Genomic DNA, 18,790 nt, shown 5'->3' with positions numbered 1-18,790 from the left:
AGTTTATTCTAGATGGGAAACCACATTTTGTATGTTGTGATGATGCTCAGGGAATGAATGTAAATTAATAAAAAAAAAATTTTCAGAAGAAAAAAAAAGACATTAAAAATACCTATCTGATGACTGCAGTAAGCTCTATAGCCCTAGGTAGGTGCTACTTTATAGTATGTTCATTCTATTCACTGAGGTTTATGCCTAAAGTCAGACTTGTGTTCATGGATATGTATATTTCAGCTGTGCTTGCTATTGAAAATATTTAGATTTATTAAGATATTTAGTGAAACAATAAAATGGGGGAGGCAGAGAAAGCAACAATAGATACCAGACACAATATGGGAGGAGGGTGGGAGATGGCAGAGGGTGAGATGGGGAATCAAGGATGGGAAAAAAGGCAAAATATACAGAAAACAAGAAATGGAAAATTATGTGTTGACAATAACACATATGTTGATGTGCTTGATTGAGCCAATATACAGTGTACTGTGAATGGAAAAATCTCATTTTGTATGCTATAATGATGTACAGTGAATGAATGTAAATAAATAAATAAAAATAAATTTTAAAAAAAGGACTGGTTAATACATGGATGTTCCTTATATTGTATATCTTTGTGAATATTTAGTACATGTTAATTATATTATAAAGCTGTATCAATTTAAAAAATGTAGAACAATATTATGTTGGTCTCTATTGAATATAAAGAAATCAGTACCTTGAAGTAGGGAGCTACCCTTATAAAAATCTCAAAGATATGGCACTGACTGGGCAATGGGAATCAGAAACTAGAAGACTAGGGAACCGTGGTACAGGGGAATGTGGTAAAATGCTCATCAGAGACAATTTGGAAGTTATATCACATGCCCGCTGAGCCTGAAAATCTAAGTGAAGTATCTAGAAAGAGTCATAGCAATAGGGCTTGTTGACTGTTAATTGCTACCAACAGCATGAAAAATGAGCTCACATAAATATTGTCTGGTTTTCAATAAAAAATTTGAAAGAATAGGGTCTGCTTTTTTATTTTATTTTTTACATTTTTTAAAATCACAATTTTTAGCTTACAAGGTGATCATTTCAATATGTGAATATTTCTCCCCGGTCCGGTTGATCAAAATATAACAATACTACCTCCCTGTCTCAACATCCTGCTTTTTTAAAAAAAGAAAACTGATTTCTTCTGACTCCTAAATAAAAGAAGAAGTATTGATCCACAGAGACTGAAAATTCTCAGTTGAACAATGTGAGCCCACCCTACGTCAAAGATCCCCTTAAGGATTTAACTTCCCCACTTACTGTTTCAGATAGTTTCAAGGCAGTCACCAGTGTTTGGAAAAATAGGGGAATGGGGACATGGAGGAACATAAATCAGACTTGAAAATTATATGTGGAAAAGCACTTTAGGTGTAGTTACTGCGACATGAACAAAGTTCAGAGGCTTACATGGATTTTCAGAGAACTGTCAAAGGAATCACAAACTAATAGAATATCTTTGTCTTTCTGAGCATTAAAATCTTGTGAATCCCAAATTTGTGTGGTCAGAAAAAAAATTTTGTATGCATTCCCAAGTAGAAGACTCTGCTTTTAAAGAACAATAAGCTGTGGTCTGGTAGTCCTTAAAATAATTGATAGCAGGATGAGTGGAGAGGGATGAGTGCAGATAAACTTTTTCTGTTTTCTACTGAGCACAGAAATGTGAGACAGCAGTTTAGCTGGAGGATCATCAAATGTGGGCTAAACCTTTTTCAAGGTTTTTTTTTTTTTTTTTTCTATTTACCCTACATTCTCTATAACTCTTTCCTTCTTCCAATTACAGACATTGGAAACTAAATGTCACAACATGGATTAAATATTCAGATTCCGTCTAGTACAACCCAAGTGAGTAGTAAAGGCATGTATTGAAAAGTTTTCTACCTCTTGGCATACTAATTGCTTCTATAGAAGGCTGAGAGTTTAAACAGCATAACATTTTAAGTTCAAACTATTTTTTGTAATTATCTTCCTTTACATTTTATTTGTATGACTTCATGACTATTCTACCCACTTCAATTAGCCTATATCAAGATTACACAAATTATATTGATTTTTTAATATAAAGATATCTTGATTTTTATCCTAATGATTAAAACTATATTGATGATGACATGAATGATTAAGCCACTACGTAATATATTCTGGGTGGGAAGTCACATTTTGTATGCTATGGCGATGCTTAGGGAATGAATGCAAATTAATTAATTAAAAAAAGTTTCAGGAAAAAAACACAAAAACTGTTTTTCTTTAAATTAGAAAAAATGCATTAAAAATACTTATTTGATGACTGCAGTAAGCTATATAGCCCCAGCTAGGTGCTACTTTATAGTATGTTCATTCTACTCACTGAGGTTTATGCCTTTTTATGCCTAAAGTCAGACTTGTGTTCATGGATATGAATATATCATCTGTGCTTGCTATTGAAAATATTTAGATTAACTAAGATCTTTAGTGAATCAATAAAATGTGTGAGTGGGAAAAGCCATAGAAAGCAACCATAGGTACCATAGACAGTGTGGGAGGATAGTGGGAGATGGCAGAGGGTGAGAGATAGGGAATCAAGAGTGGGGAAAAAAAGCAAAATATACAGGAAACAAGAAATGAAAAATGATTTGTTGACAATAACATGTATGTTGATGTGCCTGATTGAGCCAATATGCAGTGTATTCTGGATGGAAAATCTCATTTTGTATGCTATAATGATGTATAATAATATGAATGTAAATAAATAAATTTAAATTTAAAAAGGTATTAAAAAAACTATATTCTCACCATAAATTTGTAGATAATACAGATAATTATATGAGGAAAATGAAATCACCCATACTTTCACCATCCAAAGACAACCTACCTTGAGGAAAAAACTTTAGAAATTCCCTATACATATGTATGTATATATATTTATATGCATCTAATTCTTCAATATGCACTGTTATGTAATTGGATCTTTTCCATTTACATCTTATTTTATTATCAATAAATATAGATTTGTATTATTATTTCATGTGGCTTGAAAGTTTTTAAAAAATCCTTTTAGTGATATATTTGTGTATTCTCTAACCAGGTCACATAGTTGTTTGAAATGAATGAAATTTTATCTCTAGTATGCTTGTCATGTTTTTAAAAATAATATCTTTATTGTGTAATCATATTCCAGTTGTTTTTCCTTCATTAAGGGTTAGTTGAGACTACATTTTCTGATATCTCCTTTTCTTTCTTTGTCTTTTAATTGCCAGAAGGCATGTTCACTTACCGGAGAAGGGGAGAGGGAGAAAGCATCCCTCAATGGGGTGTGGTCATGCTGCAATTCCTTCTTCTCCATTTCTCTATCCTGTCAAGACTGCACATGCACATGTTCCCAGTGTATTTTTCAAGCCACAAGGGCTGGGATTCAAACCATGTGGTCGGCCATGGGATCTGGTTCCCTTAATAGCCAGCCCCTCTGACAGCTTTCATATTGAAAAATATTTTATCACTGCCTTCATTTCTTTTCTAAGAAAGATTTTTGCCATAGGTGCATGAGCTTGCCAGAGAGACAGAAAGTAAGAAATCACCCCTCCCCCCATATCATAATCCCTTCTCCATTTTTCTCTTGGGATTTTGGGCACGCACACACACGTACACACACACACACGCCTGGCATGAGTTTTAAGCTACTGGGTCCAGGACTTGACTGTGGTCAACTATGTGGTAATCCAGCAATGTAGTCATTTAACCATATGCTGGTTCCATATTGCCATACTATTTTAAATGATAATATGGTTGGTTATAATACTTTAGGACACAATTTTTTACTATGAGAGTTTTATAAGCATTCCTCCACCATCATCGGATATTAAATGTTACTGTGGAGAAACTTAGTGCCAGTATGATGTTTTCCCCCACAGTTACTTGATATTTTTTGCCTGGATGTACAAAGTCTTCTTTCTGCATCATTGAAGTTCAGTAATTTCACCAGAAGGTTTGCTGTTGATCATTTTGTACTGATTTTTCCTGAAACAAGATGTGTACATCTCAATTCTCTTCTCAAGTTGTCTCATTTCTCTTCTGACCTTTCAAATCTCTGTTTTAACTTTTGTGTCATAGAGTTTATTAATAAACTTATTTGATTTTGGAGCAATATGTAAACTCCGTTTTCATCAGCTCCTGGACAACAGTTTTAGTGTATTTTTGCCTGCCATTTATTTGTTCATTTCTTTGTTTCTCTTGTTATTTTTCATGAAGTTTTTGAAGAGTTCTTTTGCTTATTACTCAATTTTTTTTTTTACTTGTCAGAGAGTGTGTGCACTGGTTAGAGACAAAAACAGGGGAGAAAACATCCCTCATTGAGGGGTGGTCATGCTAGAATTCCCTTTGTTCTAATTTTCCATCCTGATGTGAGTTGAGGCATGCATGCACACGTCTGGCATGTTTCTCAAGCCTCTGGGGCCAGGATTGATTGATTGATTAACTGACTAAATACTGCAGGCTGCATGTGCTTGCTGGAAACAGACAGGGTTGGGGAAAGTGAGAGAGCACACCTCAGGAAGGAAGGACACACTGCACTCCAATCCCTTCTCCTCCATTTTCTTCTTGGGATTTTGGGTATGTACACACACACACTCAGGACTTGAACCATGCAGTTGGCTATGTGAGATCCAGTCACCTTAATCACCACACCACCTGGCTAGCCCAGAGCCAGGATTTGAACCATGCAATCACCATGTGAGACCTGGCTCTCTAACCACTAGGCCATGGGACTGGCCCTATTACTCATTTTTAATTAAGGTGAAATCATCCAATTCTTTAGGGGACAATAGTATAAAATAGTGACTCTCACTAGGGATAATTTTTCTCCTAGGAGACATTTGGCAATATTGGGGACATTTTGCTTATCATAACTAGGAGGAAGGCAGATACTACTGGCAGCTAATGAATAAAAGACAGCAATGTAGTTCAATAGCCAATGATTTGCAGGACAGCCCCACATTACTAGCTCAAAATGTCAATAGTTTCAAGGTCAAGGAACCCTTGTTGAGACAAAGATGAAGGAACAGGGGTCGGCAATGAAATATTGTGTGCTTGTGTGTTTATTCTGATTATCTCTTTGAAATTGATTCCTGCTATCCATTTGACAAATGCATGCAGCTGTAGAAATGTTCACAGTAATAAATTATCTTATATTCACAGTATGATGGGAAAAATTACAATGGTTTGGCAGTTATTTTTCATTCTACTTTGATACCCCGTTACTAAGTGACTCAACCAAGTTTGAGTTCACAGACTTTCACAGCCAGCCAAGTAGTCTAATTTTGTTTAGCCAAGCAAAGTGTTCCTAGTTTAATTAGAAACCAAAGCAAAGCAAAACAAAATCCTTAATGGTTCGCCAGAGTTGCTGGAGTTATGCAACCTTGAATATGCTCTTTAGACCCGGTCTAATTCTCAGTGCCTTTGATAATAACTTCTTTGTGAATTTGAAGAATCATGCATATCCTCTTTGTAATTTCAGAAAACGTGGAGTGTTTCTACTTTTTAATTGATCTTAGGTGAGTTAAAAAAGGAAAAAGAAGTTGCTTCTTTGATCTCCTGTTTGGAATTCAGAAATCACCAAGTGGTTATTTTAAACTGTAAACTACATTATGGAATGTGTATTTTTGAACTTTGTTTCTTTCTAAAGATATATGAAAAAAAAAAAAAAAGAACAGCTTTTAATTCTTGGATGGCTGCTAGAGTTTTCTAATGAAGTGTATGACTTCATTAGAACAGATCGCAAAGGGAAAGTGCTGGATTATCCCAACAAAACAGTGTTTATCCCAACACACCAAGGGGCCTGTCACTCTCTCACAGTCTAAAATTTCTGCTCTATTACGAAAGATCCTTCCATAGATGTGGAAAGTGGACTTGGTGCTTTTCATGCTGTTCCTTTGGTTATTTTATTTATCCCTATCCCAGTAACACATAATCTAAATTGCAGTCATTTTATAGAACTCTTTGACATTTAATAAAGTAAGGTCTCTCCACCTTGTGGTCCTTCAAGTGATTTTTGGTTATTCATTATCTTTTATTTTCTCAAATATTTGAAAATCAGTTTCTCAAATTCCCTTTTAAAAAGCAACTATTGGAATATTGAGTTAAATCGCATGGAATTTATAGGTAATTTGAAGAAGATACACATCTGTAGACAATTTAATGCAAACATTTGTAGACCAGTAACATAGCATATTCTCTACTTGAGATTTTATTTGCCTTTCAACGAAGTTATAAAATGGTTTCCATAAAAATTTTACCCATGTTTTAATTAATTTATTCATAGGTATGTTACATTTTTGATGTGCTGGTAAAAGATACATTTTTACCATATTTTTTTGTTTGTTGTAGTTTAGAAACATTTAGTGGATTACTATATATAAGTTTTGTGACCAAAAACTGCTAAACTCATATTGCTTTGATTATTTTGATGTTTTGCTTAAACTACACTATCATTTGCGATTACCGACAATACTATTGTACTTATTCTTGAAATCCTTTTGCTTTCCTTATTCTGCTGGGTCTCATAGTATAATGTATGATAAATGTAATGATGACAGCATCTCTCCTGCTAATCATGTACTACAAAGGATAATTCCAGAGAAAATAGGCAGAAGCTATATTTTAAGCTAATTAAAAGGCTGACTACTTTTCAGAACTGGGGAATAATAAAAAAAGATAACAATTCATAGGGCTTCCAAATTAAAGAATAAGTACAAAATATCCATAGGGAAAAGAGAAATATTGAAAGAGTGGCAGTTAAGTTGAAAGCCAATTTCTCAATAGCAATGACAGAAGCCAGTGGAATGATATCTTTAATGGACTAAAACTATACCTGGGAATATGCACGTGTGCATGCTCACCCTCCACCCCCCCACACACACACATCAAAAGGAAGATTATGTGGAATGATAGAATACTTGTGATATGAGTTAGATACAGTTAGATGTATTTATCAGGGCTCTGCAAAAGTAAGAAAACAACTGGTCTTTTTTTAAGCAAGAAGGAGGTAATACAGAAAGAGTTAAGAAATTTGGGAACTTGCAGAGTTAGAAGAGAAACCTTATTTTTATTTCCAACAAGTAAAGATAAAAGTCAGAACTCTAAATGAAAAAGTCAGTAAAACTCAGTTTTGCATCAAGGACCAAATAGAGGATGTGTTCAGCAGAGTCCATTCCGAAAATTTCTGAATGCTGAAGATGAGTTATAGTAAATCTTTTCAACTTTACAAAATGTTTCTTAGAAAATATATTCAAGAAGTTAAAATGTGACTCTTCCAGAGAAGCCTAATGGACTTAAGGTATTTGAGATCACGGGGAAAGAGCGATAGAGATAAAGATCTGTAAACAACTATGAGCTGGCTATTGATCTATGGAGCTGACCTGAGTAAGTAGATAAGATGTCAACTATTAATCTGGACTAATATAATGTAATTACATGAGACTTAAAAGAATCTTTGGCCTAGAATTCTAAGACCAACAAGGAGACTGAGACAGCTGCCAGCACCCCAAGGAGGATTCTTTATTCTCCTCTTCAAATGTGGCAAAAGATAGATGTCAAAGAAAGGACTTTATAGAGGGTAGAACTAAGTACAAAGGAAGACAATAGGATGGGAAAAATGGAAATAGTTTTTAATCACAGAATAATCCACATTCCCAATGTGGAGTTTGTGGAGTTTCCGTATAAGATCTGCCTGTTAGAATCTGGGGATTGTTAGAGACCATTGAGTGCTGTATGTCTTTAGTTTGTTCACTTTCTCAAGAGGAGTATTTATTGCCGCTATCTTATTCATCTTCCACTATTGAATTTTGGGTATGTGGAAGACACATAAATTGTCTTTTAGTACATGAGCTTCCAAACCAAGGGAAAAAAAAAAGAAAGAAAGAAAAGAAAAACCATACAGGCATTATTAAGAGACTGCTAGATGGGGCTAGCAGGTGATGTGGAGGTGAAGGCTGCTGGATCTCATATGACTGACTGCAGTTTCAGTCCTTGATCCAGCAGCTTGAAAAACATGCCAAGTATGCATGTGTGCATGTCCAAAATCACAAATAAAGATCTGTAAAGAACTATGAGCTGGCTATTGATCTATGGAGCTGACCTGAGTAAGTAGATAAGATGTCAACTATTAATCTGGACTAATATAATGTAATTACATGAGACTTAAAAGAATCTTTGGCCTAGAATTCTAAGACCAACAAGGAGACTGAGACAGCTGCCAGCACCCCAAGGAGGATTCTTTATTCTCCTCTTCAAATGTGGCAAAAGATAGATGTCAAAGAAAGGACTTTATAGAGGGTAGAACTAAGTACAAAGGAAGACAATAGGATGGGAAAAATGGAAATAGTTTTTAATCACAGAATAATCCACATTCCCAATGTGGAGTTTGTGGAGTTTCCGTATAAGATCTGCCTGTTAGAATCTGGGGATTGTTAGAGACCATTGAGTGCTGTATGTCTTTAGTTTGTTCACTTTCTCAAGAGGAGTATTTATTGCCGCTATCTTATTCATCTTCCACTATTGAATTTTGGGTATGTGGAAGACACATAAATTGTCTTTTAGTACATGAGCTTCCAAACCAAGGGAAAAAAAAAAGAAAGAAAGAAAAGAAAAACCATACAGGCATTATTAAGAGACTGCTAGATGGGGCTAGCAGGTGATGTGGAGGTGAAGGCTGCTGGATCTCATATGACTGACTGCAGTTTCAGTCCTTGATCCAGCAGCTTGAAAAACATGCCAAGTATGCATGTGTGCATGTCCAAAATCCTGAGAAGAGAATGGAGAAGAAGGGGTTGCAGTGTGGCCATCCCTCTTGGGGGAGAGAGTGATTTTTCAGTCTCTCTCTTTTTCTGTCTCCCTGGCAATTCAAAGATACCAGATTCAGGTAGTCAAAGATACCAGACCCTGAGAATGAAGCAATGCCCTTTTTTGTTTGTTTGTTTTGGAGAATACATGAATAGGTTCTACATGCATGAGTGGAAAGAAATATTATATGGTTAGAAGGATAAATGGCAGTAGGTTGCATTATTGTTCATCAATATTTGCTTTCCTCTTTTTTGTGGGTTAGAATTAAAATTTTCAAATGACCTAAATTCCTTTTGATTATGACACTTTTTTTAGCCAATGAAATATGAGCAGAAGTGATTTGTAGATGTCTAGGCAGAATCCTTGAGATGGTTCATTCTTTGCCATGTTTTCTTTCTTTGCCACTGGAGCTGGTAACATTGCAGGTAGCAATTGCTATGTCCATAGTGTTACAGAGGATACTGAAAGAATAGTTTCAACAAGTCTTCAATATCATAGTCAGGTTTCTTTTAGAAAAGAGTGGTTCTTTAAAACTGTGGGAAAATTGTGGCTATGAATCTAACAGTTTTGATTCTCCAGATTTCTCTGAACATGTCACCAGAAGCTGGTCCTTCCTTTTTGAAAGAGAAGAGTTGCTATTTTTAGCCTGAAGTCAAAGCAATCATTTCATCTAATCAGACTGCCTTGCAAGACAGCGCTTGTTCTTGTAAAGATTTGCTCTGCCATCCCTCATTGCTACAGGTTAACCATAGGATAACCACTATCAGTTCTCAACACTGTCCAAGCAGAGAAATATAGAACAAGTTCAGGAGAAAATAAATTACATATAATTTGCTTTAGAGTACCAAGTTAATATATATTCATGAAGGAATAAGTCTTGAAAGTACTGGGTAGGGAACATGGACTATAACCCAAAAGAAGAATTTATGGACTCATGATTTAATGCTTTGACAAATACACCTGAAACTGATGCTTATAATCTATTAAAAATAGCTCCACAAAGTTTTGACACACTGACAGCCCATTCACATGATGAGGAAATGCCAAGATTTTCATAGGATAGTGCTAAGAAAAGGGCCAGAAGGTTCAAAGTGGTAACTATGTTAGCAAGGGATTACCATGCAGAAGCTGAGAATACACCACCTGACTGTTTTCAGAGGAGACCGTTCTCTAAAGCAATAAAGAATGCAGTGGTGAAGAGTACACATGTATGTTCGAGAAGTTTGGTAATGGTGATCCATTGTAGAATGTTAACGGTGGAGTTATTACTTAGGAGCTGAGTTCAATGTTATGAGTTTGGATGATGGGATTTATCATTCCTGTGACCAGTTGGTGACTTTCTTATATATTTCTTTCTTTTTTATACAGGGTGATTTGATCACCAGGATTCTGTGGCTGCAGGTACACTGGAGCACATCCATAATTTTTTTTTCCCAAAGAACTGGTATTTCAGGGGGCGAGATAGATGGACAACTGACTAGAGTGTAAAAAATTACTTGCGTAGTTAAAAAAATCAAGAATCTGATATGAGCAGTGGAAAATTGTGGTTCCTTACTCAGTTTCCATATATAAGTCAGTTTTGGACCTAAAAGTTATTTATTAAAGGGGAGATTAAAAATCCCCTTGAAAGAGTTTTATATGTACAGTAAGTATATAAGGTAAATACTCGTTTGTGCCTTCTCCAAAGGGACTTTTGTAAATAAGTACAGACAAGTGGAAGTATTTAAATGTTTTAGTTTATTAGACACAGTGTTGAATTGACACTGATTTTAGCTGGATACATGGCCCTCCAGTTACAGTGAGAGCTTCTGGAGCCAGATGATAAATTGGATATTGGATAAACTCCATCTCTCAGAGAGTGTAATGTGTCTTCAGATCTTTCCTGTGACTATCTTCCCCAGTGCTTTATTGTATAATTAGGATAGATATTCTTAGTACTGGAAGAACACTTAGACTGTTTCCCAGACCTTAGGATAAAGATCATTTTGGTAGGAAAGTCCATCTGGAAATCCCTATAATAGTTCCTTCCACCCTCCACAACCAAGATGATAAATCAAGAAGCAATATTGCATGCTGGAAAAAGTATAAAGATTAGAGCCATCAAGAAAGACTTGAAGGATGCAGGGGTAGTATTCCTGTTTCAGTTCACTAGCCTAGCATCTGAAAAAACAGATAGATAAGGGTAGATGGCAGTAAATTCCTGTAAATTCAACCAGGTGGTGGCCTAATCAGAGCTGACAGACTGTAAACATTATCTCTTCTAGTAAATGATCAGGTTGACAATGATATGACACTTGGCATCATACTAACTGATCTTAGCAAGATCACCCAGCCTAATGGCACAGTCATTAGTAGCTTGAACTGTGGTGCTGGAAGCCATGTGACTGACCATGATTCAGATCTCTGAATGAGGTCAAAATGCACTGTGTGTATATATGAGTGCCCAAGATTCTGAGGAGCTGGAGGGCTAAAGAAAGAGATTGCAGCATAACGGGATCCTGTGGAGGTTCTTCCCTTGCTCTTGTGCATGCACATGTGCTTTCTCTCACTAATAAAATGAACGTAAAGAAAAAGATGAGGCAAGAACACTAAATGCTAGATAGTGAGTTAAACCCTACAAAAATTTAGGACTGCTGCATATATGAAGTATTCAGAAGTCAGGTAATCTTGAGCATGCCAAGATATCTCCTCTAAGGGAACTAATAAGTTGTCAAATCTTATAATTCCATATCAAGTGGCACAATCCCTGGTCCGTTAGAATTTGGGGGATAGTATACACTACACTTGAGGACACATTTTTCCACAAGGCTGATGGTTTTATATGGGGCCCAGAGCAAGAAAGGATCCGGGTTGAGTACAAGTTGCCCTGTTTCTCAGCAGATGGTACATGGAGTGTTTGGCAAGTCCTAACAGAAGAGGCTCAGTGAAGAACTCTAGGATTCTGGAGCTAAGCCATGCCTTCTACAATAGAGAATTATGCTCCATTTGTAAAATAAGTTCTAACAAAATATTATGTCCTAGTACATACTACACATCTGAATGTGAAAGAGGACATAGCTATGCAACCTAACTGCCAACCCATTGCATGATGGAAATGATATATTTGGGATTGGACCCAAAAGATTCAGACGACATAGGAACAGGTGGCCTAGTGTCTAATGTCACCTCCTTCAACTCTATATATGGCCCCTTGTGGACCAATTACGTTATGACCAACCTAAGGGGATAAACATAATTCCAGATTTGCTTATAGATGGGTTGGTGTAATACGAGCAACATAGAATCTGAAACAATATTAATGAACTTTTTGTTCTCGGTTACACCCAAATCCCTTAGCCTACCTTGCTTTTGAATGATCTTTTACCTAAGCATTATTTTGATCTCATGAAAGAATCTGAGACCCTAAGAGTAACTTACCATACTTTGAGAACCACTCCTATAGTGAGTGCACTTAGCAAAATTTGGAGGCTATGTGAGTATGCACGTATTTGTATATTTTGCACATAGCTTATATAAATCAATTCCAGGTAATTAAAGACTGAAATGTACAGGTAATTCTGTGAAATGTTTAGAAGCAAATATATGAGCAATTGTAGGTAGAAGAGACAGTGGGGGAGGAGGGTGGGAAATGAGGGAAGATGAAAGAAAGGGATAGAAGGGGAAAAAGAAAAAAGGAAAGTATCTAAGGGACACAAGAATGGCAAATTATCTGTTGATGACAATCTGTATGATAATGTATTTGACTGGACTAATATACAGTGTATTCATGCTGCAAAAATTCATTTTGCATGCTATAATAATATACAGTAATTGAATGTATAAAATATATTAAAAAATAAAAATAAAGGTAAAATTATTTTTCAATACCAAATAAAAGAAGCAAATAAAGAATAGTGTTTTATGGCCTCAAGGTAAAAGACATTTGCTGAACAAGAAATACAAACCAGAAACCACAAAAGAAAAATTGGTAAATTCAACTAATTCTTCAGCTAAATAGCACTTTAAAGGTGTGGAAAGACCAGTTCCAATAGAAGACACTACACACAAATGACCAGCAAAAAATTATTATCTACAGCATATAATAAATTCTCATGAATAAAAAAGACTTAGTTACATGGGCAAAATGAATCAATAGGAATTTAATGAGAAATCAAAAATGTTCCTGAAACTTACTAAAGGATATTAAACCTCATTAATCAGAGAGCAATGCAATTTCAAATCTAATGTTCAGGCAAGAACTAAGAAATAGGACAGTAAATGTTGACTTGTGCATGCATTAAGAGTTCTCATGCTCTAGTGATGGAAGCATAACTGGTATAACTATTTTGAAAAACAGTGTCCTCTTTTCCTCCCTGGCTGCTTGAGGATATACCGCCATGATGAATGACACAGTAACTATCTGAACCAGGAAATTCATGACCAGCTGACTACTTCAGAGGAAACAAATGGTCATTGATGTCCTTCACCCCAGGAAGGAAACAGTACCTAAGACAGAAATTTGGGAAAAACTAGCAAAGATGTACAAGACCACACCAGATGTCATCTTTGTGTTTGGGTTCAGAACCCATTTTTGGTGGTGGCAAGACAACTGGCTTTGGCATGACTTACGATTCTTTGGATTATGCAAAGAGAAATGAACCCAAACATAGACTTGCAAGACATGGCCTTTATGAGAAGAAAAAGACCTCAAGAAAACAGTGCAAGGAACACAAGAACAGAATGAAGAAAGTCGGGGGACTGCAAAGGCCAATGTTGGTGCTGGCAAAAAGTGAGCTGGAGATTGGAGAATAGTCGAAGGAGTAAAGATTCCGCAATGACTATCTGCAGTGATTGTGCGGGTTTTTCATGAGAGGATTAATAAACTAAAAAAAAAAGAAACAGTGTCAAATATCTGACAAAGAAACCTTGAAGGAAAGGGGTGAAGGGAAATCCTCCAGTGGTCAGAGTTCACAGAAGTGCACTTCATTGTCCAGTCTGCATGCTAAATAAGGAGAAATCCCTTAAGCTAAAAATGTGCGAATTCTTAAGCAATGGTTGATGATTCAGCTATTCAAGTTACCTGCCTGGAAGAAGCATTACTGAAAGATCAGGGACAAGATGATGTAGGGAGGAAATATATATGATGGAGAAGTATATGGGTAGGGATGGCACAAAGCACACAGATCCTTTTGCTGCATGCAAATTTCCATCTGTTGCAATGGAACTTCTCAACACTTAGATGGACAGGTTGATAAATACTGTGGAAAGCCAGCCTCTGTCCTGAGCATCCCAATTCATGGCCACCACGAACAGAGAGTGACCATTGTGGAAGTCTTGGAGGCAAGACTTGAGCTTTTTCTCATCAAGGTCAATCTAACTACTGAAACTGCTAAATGTTCACTGTGCTAACAGATAAGCAAAACCTGAGTTTACCACAAGTTACTATAATTTAAATACACTAACTAGTAGTATTTCATAGGTCTATTACAGTGAATCTTTCCACCCTGGGGGGGGGGAGAGTGATTTATTCTTACTAAAATGATAACATATTGTAGATATAGATCTGCCTTCTACATCCATAGTTTCTCTGCCAGAACAACCATCTGAGGGCTTATAGAATATAGATCTGTAATACTGCATCCCACATAACATTGCCTCAGTCAAAGGACCAATTTATGGCAAAGGAGATGTGCCAATGAGAGTATAACCACTGATCTTATATTGCATGTTCTTATCCAGCAGTATTTCACAGATCTATCATAGTAAGCCCTTATACCCTGGAAGAGTGATTTGTGCTTACTGAAATTGTAACATACTATGGACATAGGTCAGCCTTCCACATCCATAGTGTTTCTGCCAGACTCACCATCTGAAGACTTACAGAATGTAAGTCTATACTATGGCATCCCATATAATATTGCTTCAGTCAAAGGACCAGTTTATGGCAGAGGAGATGTGTCAATGAGGATATAATCATGAGATCTACAGATCTTACATTAAACATCATTATCCCACAGTATCTGGCTTAGTGGCTGAATTAAGGTGTCGGCCAAAAAAGAATCCTTTTGTGATTTAATGTACTATTTTCTGGGAAGCTGTATGTGCTCTGAACAGAGGTTAATATAAAATTATTTTCTCTCAATAGATAGGATATATGAGTCCAGGAACCAAAACAGGGAAGCAGGATTTCCATTCTTTTACCATCATTCCCAGTGACCTACTCTTAGGATTTATACTTTTTTCCCTGTAGATTTAGATTATACCAAGTTGGGGCCATAGACCTCAGGGGTAACACATTTGCCAGGGAGCACAGTAAGGATTCAAATGAACTTGAAATGGAGATGTCTACTTGATGTTAGCAGACTAACAGACAAAGACAGGAGTTCCTGTGTGGTAGGGATAATTGACCCAAGAAGATACTCCTATGCCACAGGGACTGAAGTATGTCTTAAATTCAAAGGATTCATTGGGGGGTAGCTCTTGATATTTCTGTACCTGGAGAGAATAATAGGAAATTTCAGCAACCAGGAACTATCAAGAGCAAGGTAACTAAGGATTCAGATTCTTCAGGGATGTGGGTCTCAACTGATCCTTCAGATAAGCAAACTGGTCCAGCTAAAGTAATGACTAAGTGTGAGAGAAATCTGATATGAGAGAAAAGTGGTAGAGGAAGGATAAGATTAACCACTTACTACTTCAGAACCAGGTTCTACAACAAGAAAAATAATTTGTGAAACTAACTTTTTTTTTTTTTTAGAGAGAAATTTTTGCTATAGGGCACTTACTTGCCAGAGAGATAGAGAGATAAAAAAAATCACTAAATCACTGCCTGGGGGAATAGCCACACTGCAATTTCTTCTCTTTCATTCTCCTCTCAGGATTTTGGAAGCACACACACACACACACACACACACACACACCCCTGGTGTGAGTTTTAAGTTGCCAGGTCCAGGACGTAAGCCACAGTCAACTACATGGGAGTCCAGCAATGTAACCATTACGCTATCTGCTGGTCCCATGTGTAACTAGCCTTAATGACTGTACATTATCTATTACCTTTTGGAGAGGAAGAAAGAGCTGCTAGCTTCCACAAAAACGGAACTACCATCTTGTAGTGTTGGAGCCAGATACAATATGAACAGATCTAAATGGCACAAAGGCTGTTTGTATCAGATACTTCTTGTCTACCTCTTAGATCACCTTATATTCACCTGCTTCTTGAAATTTTTGTTACAGCTCAAGCTGGTGATATGACAAACAATTTGAGAGCCCACTAACCCACTTCACTCCGACACTCTGACAATACCTTGCCTCATGCTTGCTCCCTATTCCACACACATTACTAACTGTATCTATGATATAAGAAAGAAAAAAAAATCTACTTTTTTCTTTTTCTCTAGCTTGGTCTGAAATATTTAAATAGGAATGTATGTTCACATTTTCTAATGAGAGCTAATCTTGTCACTTCACTGGACAATACTAGAATAACAAAAAGAGAGAAAAATCACCACTCACATGAAAGATGCACTAGTTTAAAAACCAGAAGATATATTTAAATAGTCAGAATAAAGTCCTATGAATTTTACTTTCTGAGGAGGAAAAATGGAGTATAGAAAGGCTTGAAAAAACTCACTGAGTGGTGTGTAACAAAGTCACAATAAACGACAATTTTAATAAAGACTTCAAATATCAGGGGATTGTACAACCTGATTTGCCTCAGACAATTCTGGTTTATGCTTGTTGTTCTGACATGATTATTAATAACTCGCTCTTTGGCCCCCAGTTTTTTAGACTGGATAATAAATGAAAATGCCACTGTTATGGTTTAAATGCATCCTCCTCAAAGTTCTTGAGATTTGGTGAACCATTGTGATGGAATTAAGGAGGTGGAAATTTAATCCAGCTATTGGATTCAGAGATGGTGCCTCTGGGAGGTTCTCTGAATTAAAGTAATCATGGGACCTCATTCTTAAATCCAGGAGAATGAGACAAGGACATACACAAGCTTTTTCTAAAAGATTTTTTTGAATTATTTATTTTAATTATTATTATTATTAAATGTGTTATAGGGCACATCCACTCATGAGAGAGAGAAAGAGAGAAGGTGAGAAAGCAATCCACCAGGTCAGGGACTTGGATAGCAGTGGACCTTGTGGGACTTAAGTTTTTACCATAGGGCATATGCACTCGCCAGAGAGAAATAGAGAGAGACAGTGAGAGGGAAAGTTACAAATTGTGGCCATGTCACAATCCCTTCTCTATTCTCCTCCGGGGATTTGGGCACACACACACACACACACACACACACACACACACACAAACACACACATCTGACGTCATTTGTAAACCACCAGGTCTGGGACTCGAACTGTGGTCAGCCATGTAGGAGTCCACAACATCTACCACCCTGCCACCTGCTGGCCTCTATATGCAAGTTTGTGCTATGTGATGTCATGCACAGCCTCAGGACTGCAGAAGATCCTCACTAGATACGCCCTCTTGGCCTTGGACTTCCAAAACAGTGAGCTAAACGTTATAAATTACTCCACCTACAGTATTTAGTTATTAATCAACAGAGAAGAACCTAACATAGTCCCCCTACCTTGATAGTCACTCACAAATCTCATGATTCTAAAAGTCTTGAGAGGAAAATTGGAACTGGAGTCAGTAACATAATGAAGGGCATGTGACAGTGTAGAGAAATGGGATCGGCTGGGGACACTTCTTCATTTGCTTTCTCCATCCATCACTCCAGAGAATAATTAACTGAAAACAGTGTTTAATTGCCCCTGCTGTCTCCACACTGGACCCCAAGGAAACATTTAAGAGAATCTGTAGTTAGAAGCACCTCTCTTGCAGTGATGGCCACTAGGTGGTCTAGCCCAAGTACAGAGCCCAGGGGAATCTGAACACTCATATCATGATGCCTGTGGCTTCCAACTTCAGTAAAACGCCTATTCACCTCTGAGGACAAGAGCACCATCCAAGGGAAAGCAGTGACACAGCAGTGAGACAGAAAACCGCTCAGATTTCCCAAGGCACACCACCTGTCAGGAGCCAAGCACCACAGGAAGATCTGGGTGGGTAAAATTAGAATGAGGGCAACTGGCTCCTGTACTTGGCATCCTTTCCCTGTCTTTCCTTCTTTCTGTAACCCTGCTCTCTTCTGCCTTTGATCCAGAGACCTTATGCCGTCAGGCTCAACACTTATATTTATTTTTTGTTTTATTTGCTTATTTTTATTATTTCTTATTCACATTTAATTGTTGTATATCTCCAGAGCACACAGCGTTGTTTTCAGAGTGTGCATGCAGCACATGAAAATCAAATCAAGGATATGATCATGTACATCATTTTCATTGGAGCACACACATTCTTACGTCTGTGAAGTCTTTCCTGAGCTCTTCCCACCTGTCCTTTGCTGTCCACTCGGCTGCAGTCCATGGTGTTTACACTTGTTCTCCCTACTATTATATCTTCAGATCTTTCCATTTCTGCCACAGAGTACAGGTATTAGGTATATATTGAGTAGGGACATATAGAGTTTGTCTTTCATAGTCTAGCTTACTTTACTTATCATATATGGACAAATATAGAAGATTCAATTATTTTTTGTTGTTGTTTTTCAAGAAAAGCCATGATCCCTGTTCTCTACCTAAATGGGAAAAAATTAATTTTAACAGAAGCCAAGGTATATGAGTTAGAAAAAAGAATCTAATACAGAATTTCAAATATTCATAAATAGGTAGCACGAGGAATAAAGACCATAAGGGTTTTCTGTAGCTTAATCTCTGGACCTCAAATTCTAATATTTCACCACCAAATAATCCATTTTTTTCCTGTAAGAGATTTTTAGTTTAAAAACTACCTTTAGGATCTAGTTACTACTATTCACTATTAATATAACTGACTTTTGAGAACTTTCTTTTTACTTTACATTCCATGCTTAAGTCCTCACGAAAGCCCTAAGAAG

The 18,790-nt window shown here is 36.8% G+C and overlaps 1 pseudogene; it reads right to left on the bottom strand.

Annotated features, from left to right (window-relative positions):
- LOC102476850 (centromere protein H-like) overlaps window positions 1-18,261 on the bottom strand; it is a 45,292-nt pseudogene extending 27,031 nt beyond the window's left edge.
- Window positions 18,262-18,790: the final 529 nt, after the last annotated feature.

This window comes from Tupaia chinensis, unplaced genomic scaffold, assembly GCF_000334495.1.
Source record: "Tupaia chinensis unplaced genomic scaffold, TupChi_1.0 Scaffold000213_1, whole genome shotgun sequence".
NCBI classification, from domain to species: Eukaryota; Metazoa; Chordata; class Mammalia; order Scandentia; family Tupaiidae; genus Tupaia; species Tupaia belangeri.
This window is presented reverse-complemented; position numbering and strand designations above follow the sequence as displayed.